The sequence below is a fragment of the Caloenas nicobarica genome, chromosome Z (genome assembly GCF_036013445.1).
Source record: "Caloenas nicobarica isolate bCalNic1 chromosome Z, bCalNic1.hap1, whole genome shotgun sequence".
Taxonomy (NCBI): domain Eukaryota; kingdom Metazoa; phylum Chordata; class Aves; order Columbiformes; family Columbidae; genus Caloenas; species Caloenas nicobarica.
The window spans coordinates 10461929-10487636 of record NC_088284.1 but is presented as its reverse complement, the minus strand read 5'-3'; the positions used below and the strand labels follow the sequence as shown (position 1 = coordinate 10487636).

The 25708-nt window shown below is 48.6% G+C and overlaps 1 protein-coding gene across 9 annotated transcripts in view; it reads right to left on the bottom strand.

Annotated features, from left to right (window-relative positions):
- Positions 1-25624, bottom strand: part of RUSC2 (RUN and SH3 domain containing 2) — a 65621-nt gene extending 39997 nt beyond the window's left edge. For 2 of the 9 annotated variants that reach the window (XM_065657162.1, XM_065657169.1), the window contains exons 1-2: positions 17771-18095; positions 1485-1590 (exon numbers count right to left, since the gene is read on the bottom strand). The gene's annotated coding sequence lies outside the window, so the exon portion shown is untranslated. Of the gene's footprint in view, positions 1-1484; positions 1591-15119; positions 15518-17770; positions 18097-24542; positions 24695-25566 lie in introns of those variants that run through there. The other 7 variants (XM_065657165.1, XM_065657163.1, XM_065657170.1 and 4 more) reach the window with 7 other exon arrangements.
- Between the last annotated feature and the right edge of the window lie 84 nt (positions 25625-25708).

Below are 25708 nucleotides of genomic sequence, written 5' to 3'. Positions count from 1 at the left end.
TGGGGCTGCATCCAGCACTGACTGTCTGGTAGAACACAGTGAGAGGCTGGAGAATCACCGTACAAATGGCACATTCACATTCCCTGACAACGATATCCCTGCATTTCCTCCCCTTTGCCTTCTACTGCTGGTCTCTGACCCTCAGCCCCCTGTTCCTCCAGCTCTACAATGTCCCTCACACCTGCCTCTTCTGCTCTGAGGTTCCTTTACAGATCTGCCAAATATTTACCATTTTCTTTACATTTTTCCTACAATCCTGTTGCTCCTGACAAGCCTAAAACTGCTTTATTTAAATTATTCTTGGGTCACTGGCAAAAAGCAGAAAGCTTTTGTGAATTGCTTAGACCTGCCAAGCTCGCTCATTAGCAACACTGGCATATAAGGCTGTAGGTGCCTGAACGTAAAAAAGCAGATCTGCACTTCCCCCACACACCATACACCTCTACGAAATCTCGTACTTTTATACCTTCACCTTATTCTTCTTGCTGACTGTTATCCTGAATATCGCCTCTCCGGCATCTATATCCCTATCCCACATACACCCTTCTCTTTGTTGAAGCCCTTCTCCCTTTGTGTTTGCAGAGGATTTGTGCAGAGGGTGGAGGAGGGAAGAAGAAGGAAGGCAGGGAGGGAAAAGAGGGATTTGACTATAACAAGACCATGTAATCAAGCTCTAGTAACTGGTACCCAGCCTGGACTCCTCATTTCAGTAATTAAAAGCATTAATTCTTCCATTCCTAGATAACCTTTCTCATCTGATCCACGGAAACAGGCAGGGAGAAAGCATCCATTTACACAGCCAGCACAGACACACCCTGGGCAACACAAAGGACTCCAGCACGCACAGAGCCCGTGTATCTCTTAGCAGAAGAGCAGGGTTTTACCTGCCACAATGTTTTATCCTAATGTCTTTTGAGCAATTTATTTACAGGTATTCAGGAAAAAAAGGGGAAAAAAAAAAAAGCCAAAAGCCACACTGACAGCAGCCTTTCCTCTGTCTGCATCCTTTGTTTCTGTCTTTTCATGGAAGCGCTGTCTGTCAAAACAGCTTTTGAGCTGCACAGCAGCATCACCGCCAGGGATGCACAGAGAGCATGGTAGCTGGCAGGACCAAAACAATCCGTGTGGGCTCGGCTGTCATGGCAGGCACAATGGAGAGCTGTGAGGTCGCATTGTCGGGGTGAAGCACGGCTCGCCCCTGCACAACCAGCCCCGGACATGACAACTGGTATTTCATAGCGACAATGGACAAACACGCATTCTGCACAGCCACACCAGCCTCCTCACTCGATTACATCCATTATAATCACAGCAGCTCCAAAGCAACGCAGCCTCTCTAGAGACAAAGCAACCCTAAATTCTTTAAGCTTCATCGGGTAGCTAGCAATCTCTACAAAAGCAAACCAGCCACTTTGCAGGACAACGAACGGCCTGAAAACCATCAGTACGACTAACGCCCACCCCGAATCATTTCTCCATCTCACCTTTCCACAGATCCTCCGCTCCCTGTCTCCTTTCACTGAACACGCTCTGCTCCGGCAATGTTGAGCACTGGCATCCCAGCAGGCTCTGTGCTCTCTCACCAGGATGCTGTGGGAAACACAGAGTCAATTTTTTTTTTTTTTTTTTTTTTCACAGCTGCATCCCTGGCAATGCAGAGGGTCTGCGCAATTACATCTCCAATGCTCCTGCTGCTGCTGCTGCTGCTGTGATGTTGCTGCGTGTGAAGGAGCAAGCATGCCCAGAGCACTGCCGCTCCAGCTCGCAATCAGTCCCTGCGGGACCTCAGACAAGGCAGAGGATGGGAGGGAGAGCAGAAGGAGAGGAGGGGAAATAAATCAAGCTGGAAGATGGAGGACTGATTCTGACAGGAACTGGGAAACGGGGAAGGTAGCATAAGGAGAAATAAGAAGACTAAAGCTTATGCCATAAAATAGAGCTGCAGCATCCTATTCTGTGATGAGCCTGGCGTTCAGATGCTGTGTGGTTGCAAGCTGCCTGATCTCTTGGCTTGGCAAAGGAAAGCAGAAGGGACTGGAGTGCTATGTTGATAACGGCAGCCAGAGCCCTTGGAGATAAAACGCTAGTCTCCAAAGCTACACACAGGAGGAGAAGGATGGAGGACTTATCACTGAGAGACCAGGAAGACTACGAGAAGCTTCCTGAAGCTTCTTTAACATTTCTGTAGTGCCTTGTCCTAAAGAGCTTCACCAACAGTATCCCTGAAATGCAGCCATCCCCAGAGCAAGATGCAACCACCAGCACTTCCCCCAGTGCCAAACACACCTGCCAGGGACAGGATAGCTGAAGTTCCTGCTGTCACAGGGAATCTCAAATCAAGATCCCAGCAACTAAGAACTACAGCTTGTGATTAAAGTGTAAAGTGCTGCCCGTAACCTGGGCTAAAACCCAGCATCTCTGCAAAGCAATCCTGGCAGACCTTCCTTCCTGAAACCAGACATGACCACCTGTGAAAGCCCAGGGTCTCTTGCTATCCTGGGGCCATGTTAAAGGATTTTTCTGTCACCCCATTTCACCAGAGGCAGCTGCATCCTGCTCCATAGGCAAGTCGGTGCAGTTCCTGGTAGAGCACAGGTAGCTTCCCCAAAGGACACATGTGGCTCCTTTTGGTTTTCTACCATAATGTGGGCATGACCACACACCCCAGAAACTCAGCTGTGCTCAAGGCTGTGCCAGGGGAGATGGTTCTAGTGCTGGAGCAGCTGCCCTGAGACAACCATCTTTGAGGGACCACTCAATGTTATTGCACTTTGCCATCTATCCCAGCTCCTACAGCCACCACCCTCTGCTGAACTAAGCAGAGCCGAGAAAACGGAGCATCCACATTGGAAAAAGCAACACCTACAAGTCCAGACCAAACCCCATCTCCTAAACTGATAGTTCATGAGGAGCAGGTAAGTCAGAGAAGAGGTAAAAATGTCACACAGACACCCAGTTCAAAGAAACAAAGAACCTTCACATGCCTGAGTATTTTTTGCTCAATGCCATGTTGCACCCAAAGCAGCAACCAAACAAAACAAATACAACAGCCCAGACAATACAACACTTTGTAGAAGCTTCTGCCTCTGGAAAGGCCAACATAAAAAGCTATGCCAGAAAAATGTTAGACTCATTACTGGAAGCAGCTGCCAATTGTCTCAGATCCCAGACCACTAGAAACCTTTAAAAATCTCTCTTCAGGTAACATTCAGATCTGATTTCTGACTGAAAACCCAGTGGCTGGTGGGTGGCTCCCACCAAGGCCCCCAGAGGCAGGAGTCCAGGACCACCCCCAGTGCAGAGAGATCCTTCCAGTGAGAAAGGAGATAAAGCCTTGGTCTGGCTGTGGGATGTGCAGCCCATTTGCAATGCACTGGAGCCCACATCACGTACACGGCTCAGTTACTCACCTCCAAAACGCTGGGAATGATCCCTCAGCCCGTTCCAAAGTTCAGGCTCCCCAGGTCCTTCCCAAGAGGCCACTGCATCTGCCCCATCTGTGGCACCTGACGCTCCCCAGCCCACTGCTTGCCTTCCCTTGGATGCTTGGGACCCACACCACCAGCTGGTCACCTTCAGGCAGCAGGGACAAGCCCCAGAGAGGACACAGGAGAGAGGGATGTACCTCCAAGGCTGGCTATTACAGCAAGCAGAAAGCTAGTCCTGCCGGGCTCTGCTCCACCCGAGCTGCAGTAAATGAGACTATTTACTGTACTCCCATTAGTGTGCAGCCCCTGGACCCCTGTATGGCCAGTCCCATTGTATTGTCAGCATTAATTAAGGCAGGCTTACACAGACGTGTCCAGACCCTTCAGCTGGGACAGTCAGGGAGCAGCAGCGAGGAAGGAGACAGAGAGTCTCAGCTGTGGAGCTCTGTGCAGAACAAGGAGCGTTTGTTGCCCAGGAGACTCGTTCCCACAGCAGAGAGGAGAATGGAAACTATTTCGGTGCCCTCCCCAGTCCTCCACGAGCATTGCCAATGCTGACGCCAGGAGGTATAAATGCTGGCAGGCTGAGCGCTTGCCCGCATCCCTGTCCCTGCCCCAGGACACTGGCATTAACCAATTCACTGACAGCAATGCCTGACACGCACACCAGAGCAGATGGAGTCAGGGGGCTGTTTTGTTAAAAATCAGACAGAGCAATGCAGCAGACAAGGGGCTCCCTGAGAAACACTCTTGTTTACTTATCTGTTCCTGACATAAACACTTGTATCCTCCTCCCCGAAACATTTTCAGCACGTTTCCCCCACTCAGAGCTCACGCAGCCTTGCACCTCTGCAGCAAGCACCCCGTTGCTGCATCTCCGCACAGGATCTGCAACAGTGGCAGAAACTGATGGGCTGTCCCAAAGCCTCATAGGCAGTAAGAGATTACAGGCGCTAATGAGGAAGAAGAAAGGTCTTTCTTGGGGACTGTCTTCTAAGAGATGACTTCTCTTTGATCACAGAGATGAGTCACTGTGGGAAGGGGAGCGTGGCTGACTCCAGAGTCTCATGCAAGGAGGGGAGCAGGGATACTGCAAGCTGGTGACGGCGCTCCTTAGAGAAGCGAGGCGAGGGAGATGGAAGTGCCAGAACATGCCCATCCCTACAGAAACAGAGGTCCTCATCCTGCTTGGCCTGGTGAGGTAGGGATAGGTGCTTCCCACACACCCCAGATCTTGAGATGCAGCTTGGCAGAAGAAAATTACTTATCAAGCAATGTTGATCTCATTATTCACAGGCATCCTGGGTGTCAGGCAGGGTTGTTGCCATCTTGCCTCCTTCTCCCTTGTTCGAAGGGTGTGACAACTCACTATACAACACGTTCTCCCACCCGTGTAAGGTGGTGCACCCCATTCCCAGTGCTGGCCTGCAGCAGAGGTCACCACTCTGGGAAAGACCCATGTGCTGCACTCACACTGGACACGAGCTGTGTGTGCACCTGGAGCCCTTCCTGACAACAACCAGGACACAAATAGATCATCTTGGTGGTAAAAAGTCCAGCATATTTCTGCCTAGGCCTCAGGCTCCTTCCTTAACATACCATGTAGAAATTGGCTGCTGAGGTCAGCACGCCCCCACATACAAGAAGCAAGAAACCTTTCCACTTTTGCTGCCATTGTACAGCAAAATCATCCACCAGCAGCCCAAGCTTCCCACCTATTTGCTGCAAATCTGCTCCAGCGAGCTGTGAACTGGAAACATCTCATCCTCAGAGCCCTGCTGGCTGCCTGGGCTGTAGCTCTGGCACCAAGCACCAGGCAGGAACAGGTCTTTAATCACCCCTCACCGTCAGACATGGTGCACAACCTGCCCACCCCAGCAACAGCCAAACAGCCCCAGGGCTGCCACCTCTCAGCCGCAGCTCACAGGTATAACTGTTCCCCAGCACAGGGAACTGCCTGCTGCCTTCTCCTGAAGGATGGATATTTTGATCTAGCCCTCATTAGCTTCAGTGTGTCCATGGCTCTCTGGAAAACAGAAAGTGGTATGAGCAACAGAAAGCTCATCACCATGGCGGACAATCCGTGCCTTGCTATCTGTGGGCAAAACAGCAAGAACATGCTGAGGTTACAGCTTCTGGATCATCATGACCCCATTTGTAGCATGGCCACAGGGAGGGAGGGATGTCATTGCTCTTTCCCACACGTTCTACGGTCTGTGGACCATGGACCACTCAGGAATAAGGTGGGAGCAGCTCAGTGCCTTCCCATCTTGCTCATTCATTGCTCGTGGCAGAAATCTGAATCCCCAAGACATGACAACCTCATCCATCACCACTGAGACCATTCAAGCAATGCCAGAGAGAGACATGTTGGTCAGTGCTGAACTAAGAGCATGGTCCTGCATAACTGGAGCAAGGGGGACCAGAGCACAGAGTCTATCAGGAAAGCAGGAGATGCTGAAAACTTTATAAAAATCCTTAGAAAGGAAAAACAAAATAATTCCCCATCCATGCAAGCCCTGCCCTTCAAGGTCAAACACCATCTCTCTCTCAGACACACAGAGATCAATACAGGCTGATCGTTACCAACATGTGCTTGACAACTTTTCTATTCGGTAGTAACAAATACAGGAGCTTTTAAATGAGGGGTCAAAAATCCAAGCAGATTGATAAAAGCAGACCTTAGCATAGTGGCCAATGCCTGCCTTCAGTCCTCACATTTCCCCAGGGGGTCACTAACCCATCCTCACAGAGCCTGCCTTCCGAGAGGATCTGAGGACACGGGGACATGACTCTGTGGGGCTATGCCAGTCACAGTCACGTTCACAACAGTGGGATTCACCAGCCCCCTGTGATGATGCTGACCCAGCAAGCCCTCCCCACCACCCAGAACAGCAGACCGATTTTTCCTCAGGGCTAGTGACCCAAGGCAGGAGTCACACCTCCAAATAACAAAATGGATTTAAAAGAGAAAGTTGTTGCTGTTTTTTTCCCAAAATTGGACATTTTGTGTTGTTTGTTAACTATCTTCTAACAGAATTAATTCCCCAAATGCATTCCTCTGATGTTTAAGAACATTCTCAGAATTTCCATCTTATCTTTATCCATGCGCAGCTCACTCCTATTCACTCATGTTCCAAAAATGAGCTTTAACGTCAGCATTTATCCAGTCTGTGCTTAAAGTTATATCATCTGAGCTCTTTAATCACTTCATATTAGGTAGTCTCTCCGTTTCTTTGATCATACCCATATCCCTTCTCTGGACCTGCCCCAGTTTGCATACAGCCTTCAGAAAGTGACTGGAAATGCACACAGACTTTTGAGCAAGAAGATGTGCCTTAATGCGCTCAAACTTCCCCATCTCTTCTACAAATATTTTGTCCAATGTGTCACATTGGATGACATTTATCTTTTTCATGGCTGCATCAGACTAGATCCTCACAGTTACCTTGCACATCACTGATAAACCTTGGGTTTTCGCCCGTCTCTCCCACTCTCTCCAATGAGCATCTCTCAGCTGGAGCTAAACTTTTTGCTGATTTCTCATGCACACAACCACAACATTTTGAACTACTCAGTTCCCGTTTGTATTATTCTTTAAGGACTTCCAAGCTCTTCCTGCTGAATAATCCCAAAGTGCCTCTGATGCTGCTTCCTGCTTTTGTGTTTTTGGGAAACACTGCTACTGAAATCTTACTTTCAAATGCTCAGAGCATTATTTGACATATTGAATAGCCTCCATTTTGAGGCTACTCTCTACTAAAAACTTCCCTTCAGACCAGTAGTTCCTCTTTTAACATTCCTGTTATCTTTTTCTAGTCTGTTTACTGCTTCTTAGTTCTCAAAGTGTATTATGGATGGAAGAAGTCCACATGGATTCAAGGGGAGGCAGGACAAGCACTTGAGAGATCCATTTCAGCTCACTAAACAGATAAAATACAATAGACTTAGCAAATCTCCTGGGAAAAAAAATAGACTATGATACCTGCTTAGGCTGTGATACCTGCTTGCCCTGCTCCCTGTCCTCCCTAGCTGGCCACCTGCAACTGCTTTTGGAAAAATCAGACTGGGCAAGGTGGTTCCTTCATCCCAGTCACTGTCTTGATTTCCACCTTCTTGTATCAGGGCTGGGCTCAGCTCCACATACTTCTACAGCATGGAAATGTCTACAGGAAAACCAAACCAAGCAGACAATCAGCCATCTGCATCCAGTCCCTTCCAGCCCAGGATTCCAGTATGTTCATACTGTTTTTCTAGGAAGGTCCTGCTATCAACATTTTACATGCAGGAGACTGGGGCAAGAAGGAGGTGTGAATCACTTGGAAGGTTGTTGGAGAGGGAGAACCGATCCTACAACCCCAGTGCCCATCTTTTAGCCCAAGTAATTAGTGCTGCGCAAGCAAGAGCACAAAGAAATAGCTGAATACTTTTAGGCAGAGGGAAATCAGGACAGAAACAACAGAGCAGCTCCTCAAGTCTCAGCTTCAATCTGATAAACAAAGCTCATAATGTTTCACAGAAAACCTTGAATTAAAGCAAAGCCTGGACATAACTGATCTAGCCTGAGATTTCAGAGTGTCTGAAGCAGGAGGTCAGCAATAGCAACCCTGCTTCTTCAAGCACTCATTTTAACATTGATGATACACTGAGTGGGAATACAAACTCTTTGGTCAATTAAAGCCTTGGCAAAAGGAGCAGAAAGGGTATTATTACCAAAAAAAAAAAAAAAAAAGGCTTCTAATCTGGCAATCAATTGTTCTGAGCAGCCCATGGTAACAATGGGTATTAAGCTGTTACTGGGTTCGGTCCTATTAAAATTAGTTTTCAAAATTTTTTCAGTGTTTCCTCTACAGCACAATTTACCTAAACTGGTGGTTTCACCATAACTTAATAGCTCCGCACTGCCATGAGGAAAGCCTTAAGGTGCCACATCACATACTGTGTTAGAGCTGGTGAATCTGGCAGCTGCAGTTCTGCTGTATTCACCGGTTTGTTTTCCGACCTCAAATAAAAATTTCGTACTTCCAATTAAGCAGCTGAAAAGCTGCAGGTCTGAGCTGAATCCGCAGCCCTGAAATACTAAATACTAAATACTAAATACAACCACAGACCACTGTGTACGCAGCACGCACTGCTCAGGGAAGGTGACAGCTTATGGTTCCCATGATGTACACCGAAGTGACACTTCTTTCCCGCTCCAGGGGCATCGCCCAGCTGACTCAAAGTGAGGGTGACTGCGCTGCAAACAAGCCTCTGCTCACAGAAACTGCAGTGACAGGGATGCAGCAGGGAAGGGGCAAGCAGAGAAGAAAAACATCATTGTCAGACACGCAAGAGGCCACATCCAAGAATGGAAAAAGCCTCCTGCCCTTCTGCTTCAGTACTGACTCATAAATATTCCAGTTTTCCTAGGCAACGGCAAGTATGAAAACTGCTCTGGATTTCATGCAGAAAACCCACACTCTCCTCCCTCTGCGCATGCCGAAGTGCTTCTCTGCCATCGCTGCTCAGGGCAACAGCAAAAGTCACGCAGTGAGATCTGCCGGCTCACCACAAAGCGCGTCCCTTACAGACCTCCCTGTTCTCAAACGCTCCCTGGGAGCACACCAGCTGATTTATCGGACACAGGTGATATTAATTAGGGCTGTTTATACAGATTTTTTTTTTCCTAAGTTTCTCCATTTACTACCCAAACTGGACACGTAGCACTGTTACGCAGTGTTACCTGCTCTAGCTGGCTGTTCATTTTAGTGGCAAATAAAGGAATGTCTAGACAGCTTCTGCTTCTGCAAAGCACTCTGTGATTAAAAGAGGCTGCTGAAGGTACACTCAAAAACCACCAACATCAATGCTACGGCACAAGATTGGCAGGCATGGAACTCCAATGGCACCCGAGAGACTGCCTGTGCACCCGCAACCCAATAGGCACCTAGAAAAGCTGCAAAGAGGAGAGGGAACAGGACAGTAAAGGGAAAACCACTCAAAACTTCTGCTAAAAAGCCTCTGTAATGCAGGCTTGTAACTAAATCTTGGAGACCCCATCCAACACTTGTGCATTTAACCTGCTGGGTCTCAGATGAAGCAGTTGTTTTTCACTCTTGGTCTGTATAGTCTACAGTACCGATACTGTTAGCTGAAGGGATAAGGTCTGTACACAAACAGCAAAGTGACATAAATTATAATCATTACCATGACACCTCACACAGCACAGATGGTACATCCCCACCCATAATAATTATGCATGACCTGCTCATTCAGAAGGGACCTGTGGTTACTGTAGATCACAGGCTGAACTTGAGTAATAGTGGCAACTTGCTTTGAAGCAGGCAAAAAGTATGTAGAGCTGTATGAATAGGCATGTCATATGCAAGATGTGGAGTAATCTTTCCTCTCTGCCCAACCCTGGCACATGCCTCATGGACATGTCCTACATGGACAAACTGGTAAGACCTCAAAGAGAGCAAGATAAACCAAAGAAGAGTCAATTGCAAAGCAAGTGGGCTAGTTCTCTGCAGAAAAGCAGGGGGTATGTGAAAGCAATTCTGAAATGCATAAAAGGCTGCTGCCAAGAGCAAGGGAATAAGCTGTTCTCCACATTTGTGACAGCAGGAATAGGCTCCCTGAGGGGCAGCCAGGGAAGTTCAGGTTAGACAGAAGGTATAACAGATAAAACTAGCCATTCGTTATTCCACCACAGCAGTCAGGAGAGAAGATTGGTTTTCTTAATATTTTGCATGGTCCTGTTTGTTTCAGAAGCACTTTATGTAGAGGTATGCATTCCAGTTAGTTTTGACAGGCCCTTAACCTCAGAAATTATAAATAATTTCTTCTTCTGAGTTTGCCACTGAAGAAAAGCATATCTTAGTGTCTTGGCCAACCAAGTGTGAGATGTGGAGGTACTGATTAAGGGGAGAGACTGAACTGCTATGACACAGGATGGAGCAGATAATGCCCCAGTCCCTGGGAGCTTCCAGAGAGATATGAAATGAAGAAACACAAGGAATGGCATAGCCCAACTTCACTATCCCTGGGTAAGGGAGATGTAATTATATGGCTTCTGGAGGTCTTGTTCTTGCATGATTTCTGCTTGACTCAGAGGAGCAGGAAGCCTCTAATGCAGGATTAAAAGCCTCAAGCAGCTTATTCTGTGAGGCAGAATACTTACGGAAACAGAAACATGCTCCTGGAAAGACACAGCAAACCTACAGGTGCAGCCTTAGAATGGAAAAGCATCCCATGCCAGCTGATCTGGTAGCTAATCCACTTGGCTGTTAAAAACATATTCCGGTTTTGCTGGTTTATTTTCTAAATGGAATATGCTTACCACCAGCTTTCGGCCAGTAGATTCATCCTCCTTTCATCCACTACAGTGAAGAGATTTTTTCTCATTAATTCGGTTTTGTTGAAGATGATCACAGAATTGTAGAACAGTTTGGGTTGGAAAGGACCTTCAAAGCTCATCTAGTCCAACGACCCTGCCATAAGTGGGGACATCTTCACCCAGATCAGGGTGCTCTGAGCCCCGTCCAGCCTGGCCTGGGATGTGTCCAGGGATGGGGCATCGACCACCTCTCTGGGCAACTTGTGTCAGTGTTTTGCCACTCTCGTGGTCAAAAATTCCTTCCTCATTTCTAACCTGAATCTCCCCTCCATTATTTTAAAACCATCACCCCTTGTCCTATCACCATAGGCTAAGGACCCTTCTAATGTTCTCTCTGGTTATTATCAACTTCTTCCCATCTATTAGAGTAGGCTGTCCTGGAACACCCATCAGCTGCACTGAATGTCTTCATGTCAAGTTAGCCCATGATTAGACAACCTTTTTGTTGTATGTGCTTATCAGCGTATGCTTAACTGGCACAATGAGTCCCATCTGCAGCACCAACTGCTGTGCAGCCACTTGTGCAAGGTCTACCTCCTCCAAAAGACATGTTCTACCATAGGCAGCCATCTCATACACAGGCAGGCACACAGAGTCAGAAATGGGAAGAACGTGCCTGTCGACTGCGTGCAACAGTTTTGCTCCAGTTGGAGAAAGACCCACAGCAACGGAAATGCTATAGGGATAAAGGGGATCCATGTGTGGGAGGAAATCCTGCCATGTTCTTTAAAATAGAAAACCAAAGCTGGTAGAGGCAAAGCTCAGAGTGCCCATGACCTGGCACCAGCAAGAAGGCAGGCTGCAAAGGCAAAGCAGGTCACAGGAGCTGCCTGAAAACCACGGCAAGCTTAGACTGTGTTGGACAGACTAAAACAGCGCTCAGCCACATGTGAAGCAGATGAAAGGGCTGGGGAGCACTGCTCTGCAGGGTTCCCCATGGAGATGTCTCAGCACTTCAGGAACTGCTGGAAACCATGGTGTGGGGCTCTGGCACTGCACAGAAGACTATCAAGAAACATCCAGCAAAGAGGTGCTTAAGAAGAGTATTCAGAAACATCCAGCAAAGAGGTGCTTTAAGATGACAAACAAAGTCATGCGTCCCCATCCACGCCAGACACATTCCAGCCAGGGGAACAAGAGCATGCCTGGGTGGAAAGAGCCCTGAAAGAGACCTCAGGAGCTCTGTAACGTATGATGATACACAGAGCCTTGGCTCGGGCCTAATTAGCAGCAACAACAGTGACTCAGAGACCTCCTTTTTTGGCTGGACATGGGAGAGGAACAGGAGGAGCAAGCAGGAAGCCCCTCATTGACTGATTGCCCAGAGCATGTTCCTGGAAAAACAGAAACATGCTTTTAATCTCCATGACGTATTTCCATCTCCGGACAATTCCAAAGTCTGTGTTTTCAATACACACTTAAGAAAGCACTCCATCCTGTGCACAAACCCAGCATGTGCCTCTCAACACACAGCAAGGAAAAGAGAAGATCAGCTAAATGGTGAGGTGGAGAGGAGGGCTAGCAAGGGATGAGCATGTGAGGTACAACAGCCCAAGCCAGAAGATGAGCGGCCATTCTGCTCTCACTCATTCTCAGTGCAAGGGCTGGAGAAAACTCTTGGTCACGACATTCTGACAGGACCTGCTCTCCATCCCTGGGAACATCTGCCAGAATTAGTAATCCCCTATCAGAGGAGGTGAAGCATGGAGCGCCAAACAGTGCTTGTGACCTTTTTAGCAATTTTCGCATGCCTGCTGCTTTCACAGCAACTTTCTGTATCAGTTTAAAATAAATCCAGCCCTTTTGAAAATAAAGTACTCAGAGATTGCAGAAGCATCTGGCCCTTCCTCTACAAAGTCAGAAACTAGCACAGATGTATCTGGGGATGCAAACGTGCAGGCCACGAGCTATAGAAGGGGATTAATGCTGCAGTCCTAAACCCTAGCATCTGAAAACGTGATCTCCCCTGTCCATGACACTGCTGCCTTCCACTCAGAGCAAACTGCTAAACCCAAGCACCGCCCTCAAGCTTGCAGCCAGAAGACATCTTGGCTCATTCCATCTTCTTCTGTGTGCAAGGCTCCATGTATTAAGCCGCGTAACAGCAATGGGGACTGCACTTCTACAGGGGGTCATTTCTCCTGCATCCCATATTAGACCAGGCAAGAGTGGACACACATCATCTATCTGCAAGAGGGAGCATTTCTGTCTTCACACGGGGCGTCTTTGAGCATGAGACCCCCAAGAAGCATTTCTGTGAGCTCTGGGCTCCACCAAGTGAACATCAAGACTCAGTGAGGTCTGCTGCTTTCCAGTGGGGTCTGCTGTTCTCCAGACCAGAGCAGGAGCTGATGCAGCAGCATGAGAGCAGCTGAATGGCATAAGACTTGACCAACAACAGGCAAAACCCAGCCTGAGGGAAACAAACTGCAGCTTCCAGTTCCTCCGCGGGACGGTGCACCCTGCGGTGGCTGCACAGCCCTAGAGCACGGCTCCCCAGCAGCCTCTGCAGTGCGGTCTGGTTTTCAGTTATAGGCACTGACCACACCATGAAAAGGGCAGAATTTTGGAATTACTTCTGTGTTCATATGGATGGCAAGAATGTCCAGAGCTGTAGCTGTTAATTCAATATACACATTTAATATGCCTTCCGCAATTAAACTGATCTCCAGCTACCAGTCCTCAGGCTAAACCTAATGCAGGGCCAGAACTGACCACTGCTACAGCCCAAGAATTTTTAGGGAAGCAGCTAGCACTGGCTGCTGGCAGGAATGTGGCAGCAGGCTAGATTAAAGCTCAGGTTAACCCCTCCTGGAATTTCCTGTACCTCTCATTAGACCTAGCGATAATACCTAGAACACACAGGGAAAGCTCAGTAGCGAATAGCCTAATTAGAAGTGAAAGTCTCACATCCTCTCAGTGGACAGCACATCTGCTGAAGCTGAGGGTTGGTGTCCTCTGTGGTCAGAAGAGGAAAATATGGGGAGGCCTGCTGGGCCCCCTCCTGCTGCTCCCTCCCAAGGGTCCAAGGCTGCTCTCTATGGAAGATTCTCAACACTTTGGCTGAAACAACGCCAGCGTTTGGGCAGGGCTCGGTGTTATTTTTAACACTTGCTCACATAACTCTTTGGATGAATCCTGGGAAGAGCTTGTCACCAAAATAGTATACTGTGGGCACTATTTATACACCCACTGGCAGCACAGTAGGATGTGCTAAGGAGGGAAAGCTAAAGGACCCCCTTTCCTCCTCACAGCTTAGCAGCTAGGGATATAGGGGCGCCTTAAAACATGGCTTGTTATTTGGTCTAGTCCTCAGACGTAAACCATCATCACCTGCAGAAGGCCCGATATCCTTTTCTGTCCTATTTAAGAGACTCTCGTCCACATGGGAGGAAGGCCCAAGTACAGCAAGCTTGGGGAAGGTGGATGGCTGTGTGCACAGGGGCAGGTGAACCCCAGCTGCAGTAGACTAAAAAGGGAGCAGTTGTGCCTAAACACCAGCTAGCTGAGAATAAAATGCTGCTGCCCTCCTGTTTTATCTGTCCTTGGCTACTGCAGGGAAATCCAGCAGGGGTAGGGTTCCTTGGGCATCATCTTTTTTCCCTTCACAGCCCCAGTAAAGTTGTGCAGTGGTGGGGGAAGGTGAAGCATTAAATGCTAGTGAGGTTCACTGGAAAGAAGGCACCAGACTAACAAGCCTGACTGTCCTTCATCCCTATGGACAACAGCAGCCTCAGGCCTTTCCATATCAAAACAGCTTGCTTAAAGGACTGAAGAAAAAAAAATATCCTTTTGAGACTACCCAGGGAAAGGAGGCTCTTCCTCTGTCTAATATTCTGGGGTAAAAATAACTTCTCTAAAGCCATTTCCGTGCCTATTGAACTTCCTTGATTTTTGTCTTCCTGTGAGTTTCCTCTCCCTCCCCCTTTCTCCCAAGACACATTCAGACTACTCTATCTCCTTCTATGTCACCTGGAGAAGCAGGTGACATGCCCTGCAGAACATGCACAGGATGCTGCACCAGAACAGAGAAGACAGACAAGCTCTGGAGTACCAGCCCACCATCCGGGTGTAGAAAGAGAGCCACGGTTTGATTTTCCAGGGTGTAGGTAAAAAGAAAATGGATACATACATTTTCTTTCGATGTAGTAGAGGCTACAGCCTGAGCAGCATACTGATTATTCATCAGAGCTACAGAACAATGCAAAGTAAAACCACATACACACTACTAATTGAAGCATGCTCTCCAGACAGGGGCAGGACTGGCCACATTGCTTTTAGCAAAAGAAATGGAAGGGATCAGCTCCTACCTTGCCAGATAAAATCTCCCCCAGGTCGTAGGCTCAGCTTGCTGCAGCTGGAAGCTGGGTGCAGCAGTAACAGCATGAGAGCAGCAGGAACGATATAGCAAGCAGAGCTGGTGATAATCCAAAGCAAAACCAGCTTGTCGCCGTGTCGGCTCAGGGATCAGCGAGCCATGCTGCGGGGACTCTCCGCAGGCAGCTGCCCCGCTGCTGCAGGATGGAGGGCTAGAGGCAACATGACAAGGCACTTCTTCCAGATGGGAGCTGGCTCAGGGATTCCTCCTGCCTCTCCTCGGGCACGGTGGTGCCAGGGCGCTGGGCTCAGTCACAGAGCGTGTGGGCAGGAGGGAAAAGCGAGGGCTGCGGGCTGCTGGCGATGCAAGAGCCAGATTGCTAACGAAAGCCCCAGTGTAAATACAGATGCACTCTGGAGAGGGCTATGGCAGAAATGCAGCTCGTGTTACAGAGAGCCATTTACAGCAAGCTCAGAAAGAAGCGTGCGTGATGGGGCTGTGCGGGCTGACTCCTGCACAGGCAGGGGCTGGCAGGGCAGCTGCCTGCGAGGGAAAGCCATGGGGCAAAGTGACCACTAGCCAGTGGAGACCCTCCAACCCCACACCCTCCAGCAGCTCCTACAAGTCCGTACACAGTACCTGCTAGATAGTGGTAATCCAAACCTATGCAAATTTCCATCCTACATCCCACCTTGGACAGCCCCAGCCCCACACCTTCTCTGGTGCACAGAACTACGGCAGCCCATCACACCTGGGAGAATGGCTGATCAGGCTCCATCCACGTGTGTGATCAGCTCGTGGTGAAGGAGCCCATTCCTGTTGTCCAGGCTCTCTCTCTGTGCTCCACATCTTTGGGACTTACCCTCTCCAGTTCACTGTCTTTGGCACCTCCTGCTAAGATTCTTCTTTCCCTCCCACTTCAGGATAACTTACAAGCTGTACTGCAACTGGATTTACACAAAATAAGGACGATGGGGGACAGGGACTAGTTCAGCAAAGAAGCAATGTCTCAGAAGGTTTTGGGCCTTTGCCTCTGACGTCCCCACAACTGAAAGCGACAGGGGGTCTGCAGGTTTTGGCTACTGCCCATTAAACCAGCACTGAAAGACTTCAGTGAGAGGCTGAGGAGATGTGTCAGGATGCACACCACAGCGGGCATGGCCTGTTTTCAGTAAACGCAGTGCCAGACAGGCCTATAGCTCACGCCAGTGACCCCTGGGTGTAACCAGTGTCAAAAAACAGGGAGTTCACGTACTTACATAATAGCTGAAGTCTGTTCTGTAGAGGTAGCAGAGACCTCCTTTGAAAATATATTGCCTGGTCTCAAAGAAAAATGGTTGAAAACGGTTGACACAGGCCAATTGCATCAGCAAGTGCTGTCAAAAACCTAGCTTCAAGGAGAGCTCAGGGACCCCAAGGTAACAGGCGTATGTCCTGGCGATACATACAAGAGGGCTGAAGCCAGACAGACATTAACTCAGCTTGACGTGTTCCCTGTTAATGAAAGCAGCAGTATGTAGGTAAAAAGAAAAGGTTGTATTATCTATTGTCTCCTCTCTCCAGCAAACTGCTGGTACAGCCACTACCCCTCATTACAACTGGGAAAGCAAGGTTATTGGAGTCAAAACTCCCTGCACATGCTGGTATTCTTTCCCTAGGCTGATGGTGCCTGCCATGAGGAAGGTGCTTCACACTTTCCCTTTCCACAGTGCAGAGATTCTCCACCACAGCCCAGCCTAGCTGACCTTGTGATGAGATAACTCTCCTAGCATTGAGCTGCCCTTGCACAATAAAAAAGGGAAAACTTTCCAATTTAACAATGGTGAACCTGGTACAAGGTGCAGGTTACCAAATAGTTCTGAGACAAAATACAGCCAAGTATTCATCAACATCGGCAAGAGAGCTCCAGACAGGGGGCTTCTTCTCCAAACATGATGAACCTTCATGACTTATTCTTGTGTAGTAACAAACTGGGAACAAGTTTCTGCTGGGCTGAAGCGACTACACTGACAGTCTGGTTCGCTGCTAAGCTAGACAACACTGAAGACACATCTTCAACTAAGCTGCTTCTGCAGCCAAACAGGTCTCAGCCAGGGAATGGCTAACCACCAGATGATGCCGACAGGTTTAAAAAACCATTCACAACAACTCAGGCTCAAGCGAGGCAGTTGAGAGTGTTTAGATCAAGGCTGCAATAAGGCTCGCCGCATCTGCAGCAATAACAATCCTGCCAAGGCACAAGTGACAGCCCTGCAGCATCCACAGCCTGCCAGGAGCATGAGCATTGACCTTGGCTGGGGAACCCTGTCTACAAGCTCTCCCCTGGGCTTTCTGACCACACCTGGAGAGACAGAGGAAGAGCAATACCCACAGAAAATGGGGGTTAACAATCTGTACAGCCTGGCCTTGTCTGACTTTGGGAGCTGCTCTTCCCTACAAGCATTGCTCCACCTCAGTCTGACCCACTGCCCATATTCATCACTCACTGGAGGAATCCAGCCTTTACAGGAGAGGACATGCACAGTCAGCACTACTTCACGAGAGTTTACTTTTCCAGCTCAGCTGCATAAAACCTCAAGCAGACCACCTCCCTGTTCGGTGCCTCTGTTTCCCTCACTGTGAAATAAGGATCATGACACTTACCAAGCTGCTGGAGATGTTGTGAAGTTAACTGCGTTGTGGGGTGCTGGCAGTCTGTAAACAGTACCGAGCATTCTGCGAGACTCTTTTTCCACCCATAGAGCAGAGATTCCTCGTGGCTTTCCCAGGCGTACAAGCTACTGCATGAAGCCTTCTTCACCCTCACCACATCAGGTATGCTGCAAAGACAGGGATCCCCATTAACCCCAAAAGCAGGAGCTTCAGTCCTTCTACCAGCTGCGTCCAGGCCATCTGCCAACAGGAATGCGATGCACCAGCCCAGCCGAGCTGTCAAAGCAGCGGAAGGGCTGGGGCTGCACCGCTCTGGAATTCCAGCAACGTGCAAACACCCGTCAGCCTGCACCAGGAATGACTCCTCCCTGCCCCGGACCAGGCTGAATCACTGGAAATATCAAAACAACTATGAGGTCACGTTCCCAGAGCAAGGAACTGGAGCCAGATATAGCTGTGCGGAGAAGCGTGCTAAAAAGGGACTCGGTGTACTGGCTGGGGGCTCTGGTAGACAGGCACCCTGGGCATTTGTCTCGTTTAAAAACAGCTTGAGGCTGCCAGGAGATTTTTTTTTTTTTTTTCTCTGCAGGGAGCAGGGAACTGAGCAGCACAACAGGGGCTTTAAACTCTTTATCCATCTCAGTGAAAGAGGCACAAACATTACAGCTCGTGAGTGTGTAGATTTGGGTTCAAGAAACAAGGCAGAGCTAAAATTATGGCTGAGTTCTGAGCCCAGTGTTCCCAAAATCCCACTGCAATACCAGGCTCAGGCTTCAGCAGTTCAGAATCCTCCTTCAGCAAACTGAATGCCAGGCAAAAATCATATGCCCATTGCTGTCTGGTTGCTTCTGCTACAACCTCAGCCAGCTCCCATGAAAAAAAACATGTATTTGGTAAGCTTTCAATGGGGTGAGTGGCAAATAACAGCAGCTCTGCCGTTGCTCCTAAAAGGAGCATCTAAGGCACTCCATGATCAGCAAACAGCTTTTTCAAGGCAGCAGTTCCAGACTTTCCGTGTTCTCAGTGGAGGGGGACTGGAGACATTTTGCTACTTAGACTGTGAAGGAAATTGCAACACACGACTTGGAAAGGACAGAGGAATTCACAATAGAATTCGCAATAGCCTGCTCTTTCCCCTCACTGTAGAATGAGACGTTTGGATGGATGACAAGAACACCCACAGCTGTACGAAAAAGAGTCTCTAAGAATCCAGATTCTGTTCCATGAGGACATAAACTAGACCCTAATCAGAAGCCAAGGGTGAGCAAAGATAGGACAAGAGAGAAGATGCCCGGCATCTCACCTGGCAGGGTGGGCAGCAGTCACTGACCTGGGGCATCCTCCCTGCAACAACCACAGCATCTGGCACACCGAGGTGGTGGGATGTGCCTGCACCAGTCCCTTTCTCCTGCAAGTGCTTTCCGGTTTGCTAATAATATATGTAAGAAAATTGGTGGTGACCTGTTCATAACTCCCACAGCAGAGTCACCAGATCAGATCAGAAGCATTCAAAACCAATTCAGTTCATTTTCACCCCACTTTTTCGGCATGTTCGCGTAACAAGAACCACCACATTGAGTCACTCCAACAACTCTTCTGGCCTAGTGTCCTATCTTTGACATTTTGCCATTGGCATAAACATGCCACAGAGTACTGAGTGAGCTCTCCTAAGGCCATACTCTTTTGGCAGTCGAGGAACTTCTAGAGCTGGAGATCGCACACTGACCACCATGTTTAACAGTCACTGAAACACATCTCTGTCACTGAGGTGTCTGGTTCCTTTTGGAATCTGTGTATATTTTCAGCCTTCATGCCATCTCGTAGCAACATGTTCTACAAATCAACTGTGTTGAAAAAGGACTTCCTTAACCTCCTGCCTAGTAAATAATTTTTCTGGATGGGCTGCTTCTGTGCTGTGAGAAACAGCAAAATTGAGTAAGGTCATTCCTTACTCAACTTCTCCCCACCGTACACTATTTTACTCTTTCCTACTATCATCTACTTTTCCTTGTTTAATCTGTCTTCCTACAAAAGGTATTCCAGTCCTGTCATCATCCCCATTCTCATTTTCTGCATCATGCCTAGGTCTACGCCACTCTATTCTGAGAGACAGTGACCTGACTGTGTGTGGTTCTCAAGACTGAGGAACAACATGACTGTATGCCTAAGTATACAAGAATATATACCAGCAATTTTTAACTTATTCTTTATTTCCAGTATGAGGGCTGCCTTTTTGGCTGCAGCTGAACATTGAGCTGATGAGCTCAAATAACAATCCACGGTGACTTCAAAGGTCTTCTTATGGGCAGTGAGAAACTGTTCACAAATCACCATCACATGCATAAAGTTGTGGCATTTATCAGCATGGAACGCCGTTTGCTGTTCTATCATGCTAAGTTTTGCAAGATACCCCTATAATTCTTCAGGTAGTTTTCAAACCAAACACCCTGAATAACATAGAATTGTCAGAAAATTCCAGTCTTCACTCCAAATACAGCTAGATGTGTTACACAGCATGTGTTCCACAGGGATCCCCATGGGACCCAGGACTGCAGGTACCAGAGCTCTGATGCATTGCAAAGCCAGGTGTTTGACAAGGAATGCTCTAAGTACGGTGACCAGGGATGTCTGGTCTAAGGGGGATATCACACTGTGGCCTGATGCAAGGACCTGTGGAGCTCTAATGCTCGTGGTCTGCAGCTGAACTTGTGCTGACACAGAGCCACACACAGGTAGACACCTGTACCAGATACTCCACAGGTTTTGCCAGGCACAGTCTCAATGCTGTGTGTATGGTAGCACAACCATTACAGCAGTAGGACAACCGCACGCCACATCCCACCGCTGGGATGAGATGAGCAGCACATCAAATTTGTGCTGACACACCAGCAACTGAACCAGTGTCTTGTCCTGACACTCGTGGGGGATCTTAGAGCAGCTTGAACCAGCCATGACGAAAGCAGCCAGCAAGCGGTTCTTCTTGTGAAGGACATGAATGAGTTGCCCAAGAGGTACCACCACCACAGTGTATAGTTTTCCGCAAAGCAATTGAACTAGCAGAGAGGTTGAAAGCACCCTAAGGCAGTGTCCTCCAACAGCCTTCACAGGTTGTGCCAGACAGATACTGGTGTCAGCGGAACATTTGTAACTGCAGCCCCAGAGCCGCCCGTGGGGAGACTGTTCAGACAGGAATGGTCCTGAGGACATGGCGTGACTGGTAACCCCTGCTCCTGACCCCTGGTAATGTCATTAGAACCAACTATTGTCATTTTATGAGGCGAACTGCCATTCTCTGTGACCAAGCGGATCATGTATTCGTTCCCTTCCGCTCATTATCGGGCCCTGAAGGTCTTGTGCAGCAAATAGACAAACCAAACAGATTTCTTCTTCCCTACCATACCAGCCCCAAGGTTCCTGGATGCCAAGAGCCTGTTAAGAAAATAAAGCTTTAATTGTAACTACGATCTAGTGCTGTCATCATTCTGCCAATGATCCCTAAAAGAATCTGTCAGTGCCAGGTGATGGACACACACACCCATCCACAGCTCCGCTGAGGACTCAGTCTGAAGTGCAGAGTCCGGGGCAAGGTTTAAGGGTTGCAAAGATGCTCGGCAAATACCCACCCCAGGTACAACATCTGTGAATTGTGGAAACCAACATTCCCAATCCAGGCAAGAACACAAGAATGGGAAGAAGAGGAGGAGAAACTGTGGGCTTGAGATGAGCAGCAGATACCACAAGCAGAACCCCAACAAGGTTTCACATTCCAGAATCAGAGGAACAGAGATTTATACCAAACAAACCTCAGAAAGCACCCTGCTATCTGTTCAGGGCTTTGGTGAAGAACTGGGAATTAAGTGTTCAGAAGAAAGCAGGTTGTGTAAGGCCAAGCAGAACTGGGGAAACCAGCCTCTCTGAACATCTGGGATGGATATGGCAAGCAGGAGAACTGCTTCCAGGCAAGTTTACCCTGAAGCACCCCAAGCTGAGCTGGCAGATCAGTAGAATCTAGTGCCTGGCCCAGCTTCAGCAGAGCTTACCACAGGAAAGAGCATCAGGCAGCTACACAGTTATCTTCATTTCATTTATTCCCAGAGTTCAAAGGCACCCTTGCCACACAGCAGCTTGATGACATGGGAAAGGTTGAAGGAGGCACTTCATCTATGTTTCATACATTACCTGCAAAATATTGCAGAAAGACCAAAAGGAGGTTTCAGCCAACCATAACCCCTATGTAATATTCTGGTCTGGGGCAACCAGCTCACATAAAAAGAGAACAGATGTATTTCTGAACATTGTCCATCGCACACTGCCCAGTCAACAGCTCCAGCAACCCATCCAACAGGCAACACAACCAAGTCACTGAGTAGAGAAAACTCAGGATACCAGGCATCCTGCACAGGAAAAAGTGTCAGACAGCATCTGCTGTCACAGCAGAAACTGAACCAGAAGCAGAACTGCAGACAGAATACCGGGTAACCATAAACCAGGCTTGCACCTTTCGAGTATTATATGTTTCCTTATCCACAGCCTTAAGGTTTCTGAGGGACAATTGCCAGGGGGTAAGGAAGCCTCTGAAGCATCTCCTCTAGGTGTTGCTGCCTAAGCCCAAGGGATGCAAACCCACTGCTGTCAGCAAAAGGTCACCAGACTGGAACCTGGCCCAGCAGCTGCTGTGAAGCACACGAACTGGGAAACTTTCAGACTACAATTTTTCAACATGAGAGTACAAATTAGTTTTCTAAATACAGACCTATACTCTATATGGAATGAATGGCCTGGGTGCCTGCAGGGCTGATGGAGGGTAGTACTCTGCTCCAGATGACACAAAAGGCTTCAGTTTAAAATTCAGGGCAGCTATGGACTCCCTGAGTCACCTTGGTCTGCATATTTCAGGCCCCAGCTTGCAGCTGATCACAAAGAGACTGATCCTCCATGCCTCTCAGGGGAGGGGAATGCAATAAACCTTAAAAGATCCCAGGACCTCTGCCTTAAATCCCAAAGTTAAGGGAGGCAAACGGGGTTGTTCATTATGTACAAAAGCCAAGCTCCTTTTATTAAGTGCCTAATAGGATGCGGAAGCAGGATGCAGCCTATAACAAAACATTGGTCTTCCCTTGAGACACGACGCTCAGATCAGACGGCGCTTTGTTTGTGGGGTGATGCATGGGGCTGGAGATAGCACCTATAGGTCTGCCCCAGCTTTGCATTTGGGTCTGGGAATAACCACGCTCACAGTGCAAAGAAGCAATTCAGCAGCACAGCTCTCACCAGGGGAACAGACCATTCCTCAAAGCCAGGCACGATGCTTCCAGAGAACCTTCAAAAAGCCAGTGTTTGGATCATATGTTTTCCTAATTCAGAGGAAGCGTGGCCCAGCTCCGATTTCCCGCGACATCTCTTGGTGTCGGGGGGGTGGGAAGGGGGGTTGGAAAAAGCCAGATCCATTTATAGCTGAAAAGTCTGGCAGAGGGCTGAGCGTTGTGCGGAAAGGCAGGGAGCTGACAGCCTAGTACAGCCAGCTCAGTACAGCCAGCTCCACCCAGCAGGAGAGGAGAGCTAGGGAAAGAGACGGGGATATGAAAACCACTTCAAGCTGGGGCGACGGGAGAGACATTGCTCCTTCACAGTGCCAGGCAGAGAAAAACACTCTCGGCTTCTGAGTGAATTACAAAAAGTAGGGCAGCAGAAGACTAGCTTTGGAAAAACCAAAGAGCAGCTGAGCTGCAGCTACAGCCAGAAGCACTCACAGGTCAAGCCCAGGCTGCAGGGCTCTGTGCCCTTCTTTGGAGCACAGCATCACGTCCACCCCTCCAGCGACCCAGTCCCCTGTCACTGAAATGGGGCTAGAGGTGGCTCCTGGACAGGGAGCTGAGGCTAGGAACTTACTTTTGCTAGGAGGAATGACAGCTCCCTCACGCCAGCGTATTTACATCGGCCAACACATAAACAGATGTAGTAAAAAGCCCTTGCCAGCCCTCACGGAAAAAGCTTGCCCCTGAGGAAAAGGCACCAGTTTAAAGCATCAACATGCACAGACTTCTGCTGTGATGACTTCAGCTCCTCCTCACGTTACCAGGCATGAGACAGTGAGAGACGAGAGGTATTTGTTTAGCTAACACAATTTAGCTGACAGTTGTGCACATTCACAGTACAGTTAGGAAAAATAACCACTAAAGCTGCAGTAGGGATCACAGATGAGGCCATAAAAAAACCAAATGCAGTCTAGACAAGGCAGTGAAATACCAGTGCTATTGTATAGACACTGATGACAGGGAGCAACATACAAAAAAGTTCTGGTCACCCACATTTAAAAATGATAAACTCAAATTGACAGGTGCAGAAAGGGCCTGGAGGGAAACAGAAAACCTATCAAACAAGAAGAAACTTAAGAGCCTGGTTTGTTTAGCCTAGCCAAATGTAGGCAGAGTGCAGATAGGATTGCTCTCTAAATATATCACAGGAGACAAACAAAACTGCTGAAGCAAAAGGATAATGCTGGCATGACAAGAGAATAAACGCACAGTGAACACATTTAGGTTGAAAATTATAGGGGGGGGAGGCGGAATCAACCATCAGAACAAGAAGTTTTTCAGCTGGAACGGCTGTTTTTAGGATTAAGTTTTATCAGTGGTCCGATGGGGTTATCAAACACAGCACCTCTGCCTACAGGTATCCAAGAGTTCCCTTATGCTCCAGTTTTTGTTCCCAGCTGGTAGTTAACACAGGACATTATTCAGATGGCCCCTTTCTTATAACAGACCTTGTTGAGGATCATTCCAGTTGGGGAGCCTGAGGCGTTCCTTCGTCCTTCCATTCCGTAGGAGCTGCTCATGAATAGTGACTTCCAGGATATAGGTCCGTGGAAGAGAATTGTGTGGGTGCACACCAACAAAGTGAGAGCCACCAGGCAGCCTAGCAGGAATGCAGGCATTGCACTTAGCCATGTAAAACATCCTTGAGGTGCCTCTGCCCAAAAGCATCTCAACGCATCTCTGCTCAAAAGCACCCGATGCCCCACACTATTAGTGGCATAGGTTGCTCCCCATCACCATGTTGGGTTCACAGGAGAGAGACTCTAAGCCCTCCTCTGCTACAGTGTAATAAAAGTAATGTTATCGTCATTACAATGATATCATCATGGGATATTAGGAAAAATTTCTTCATGGAAAGGGTTGTCAGCCATTGGAACAGGCTGCCCAGGGAAGCGATTGAGTCACCATCCCTGGAGGTGTTTAAAAGACATGTAGATGAGGTTCTTAGGGACGTGGCTTAGTGCTAGAGCTGGGTTATGGTTGGATTCGATGATCTTGAGCGTCTCTTCCAGCCAAAATGATTCTATGATTCTATCAGTGGTTATCATCAAAGCATTATCATTCACGATCCTGAAACTGCTGCCCAGCACACTGTCAAGTATTTAGGTGCTACAGCAGAACAAGAGGGTTCAAATCACGAACGTCTGTATTATGGAATAATGAGGAAAAGGCGGGGTGAGACAGCAAAAAACAAAATCCATGTCAGGGACTAATTTTCGATATACCCATCAAATACTGAGCTTCAGCAAGATTACGTTATCACCTTCACACCCGATGACACGAGGTTTGACATCTTCTCCCCTCCCCCCGCCCCGCAGCGGGACCGAGCAAGATGACCACGCACACGCCGAACACCGAGCCCCCCTGCCCGCCCCGCCGCGCCGCGCAGGGCTGCCCGCCCCGGCCACGGACAGACCCCGCACCCGCACCCCGCGCCCCGCACCCCGCGCCCCGCACCCCGCCGTCCCTTACCGGCCGCCCGCACCGCTCCGCTGTTTACAGCCGGGCGGCGGGGCGGGACCTCGGCGCTCCCCGCCTCCCGCCCGGGTCCTCTGGCCTCAGGAGGTCCAAGAACAAAGATGCACATGTGGTGATAAAATTCCTTTTGATCGAT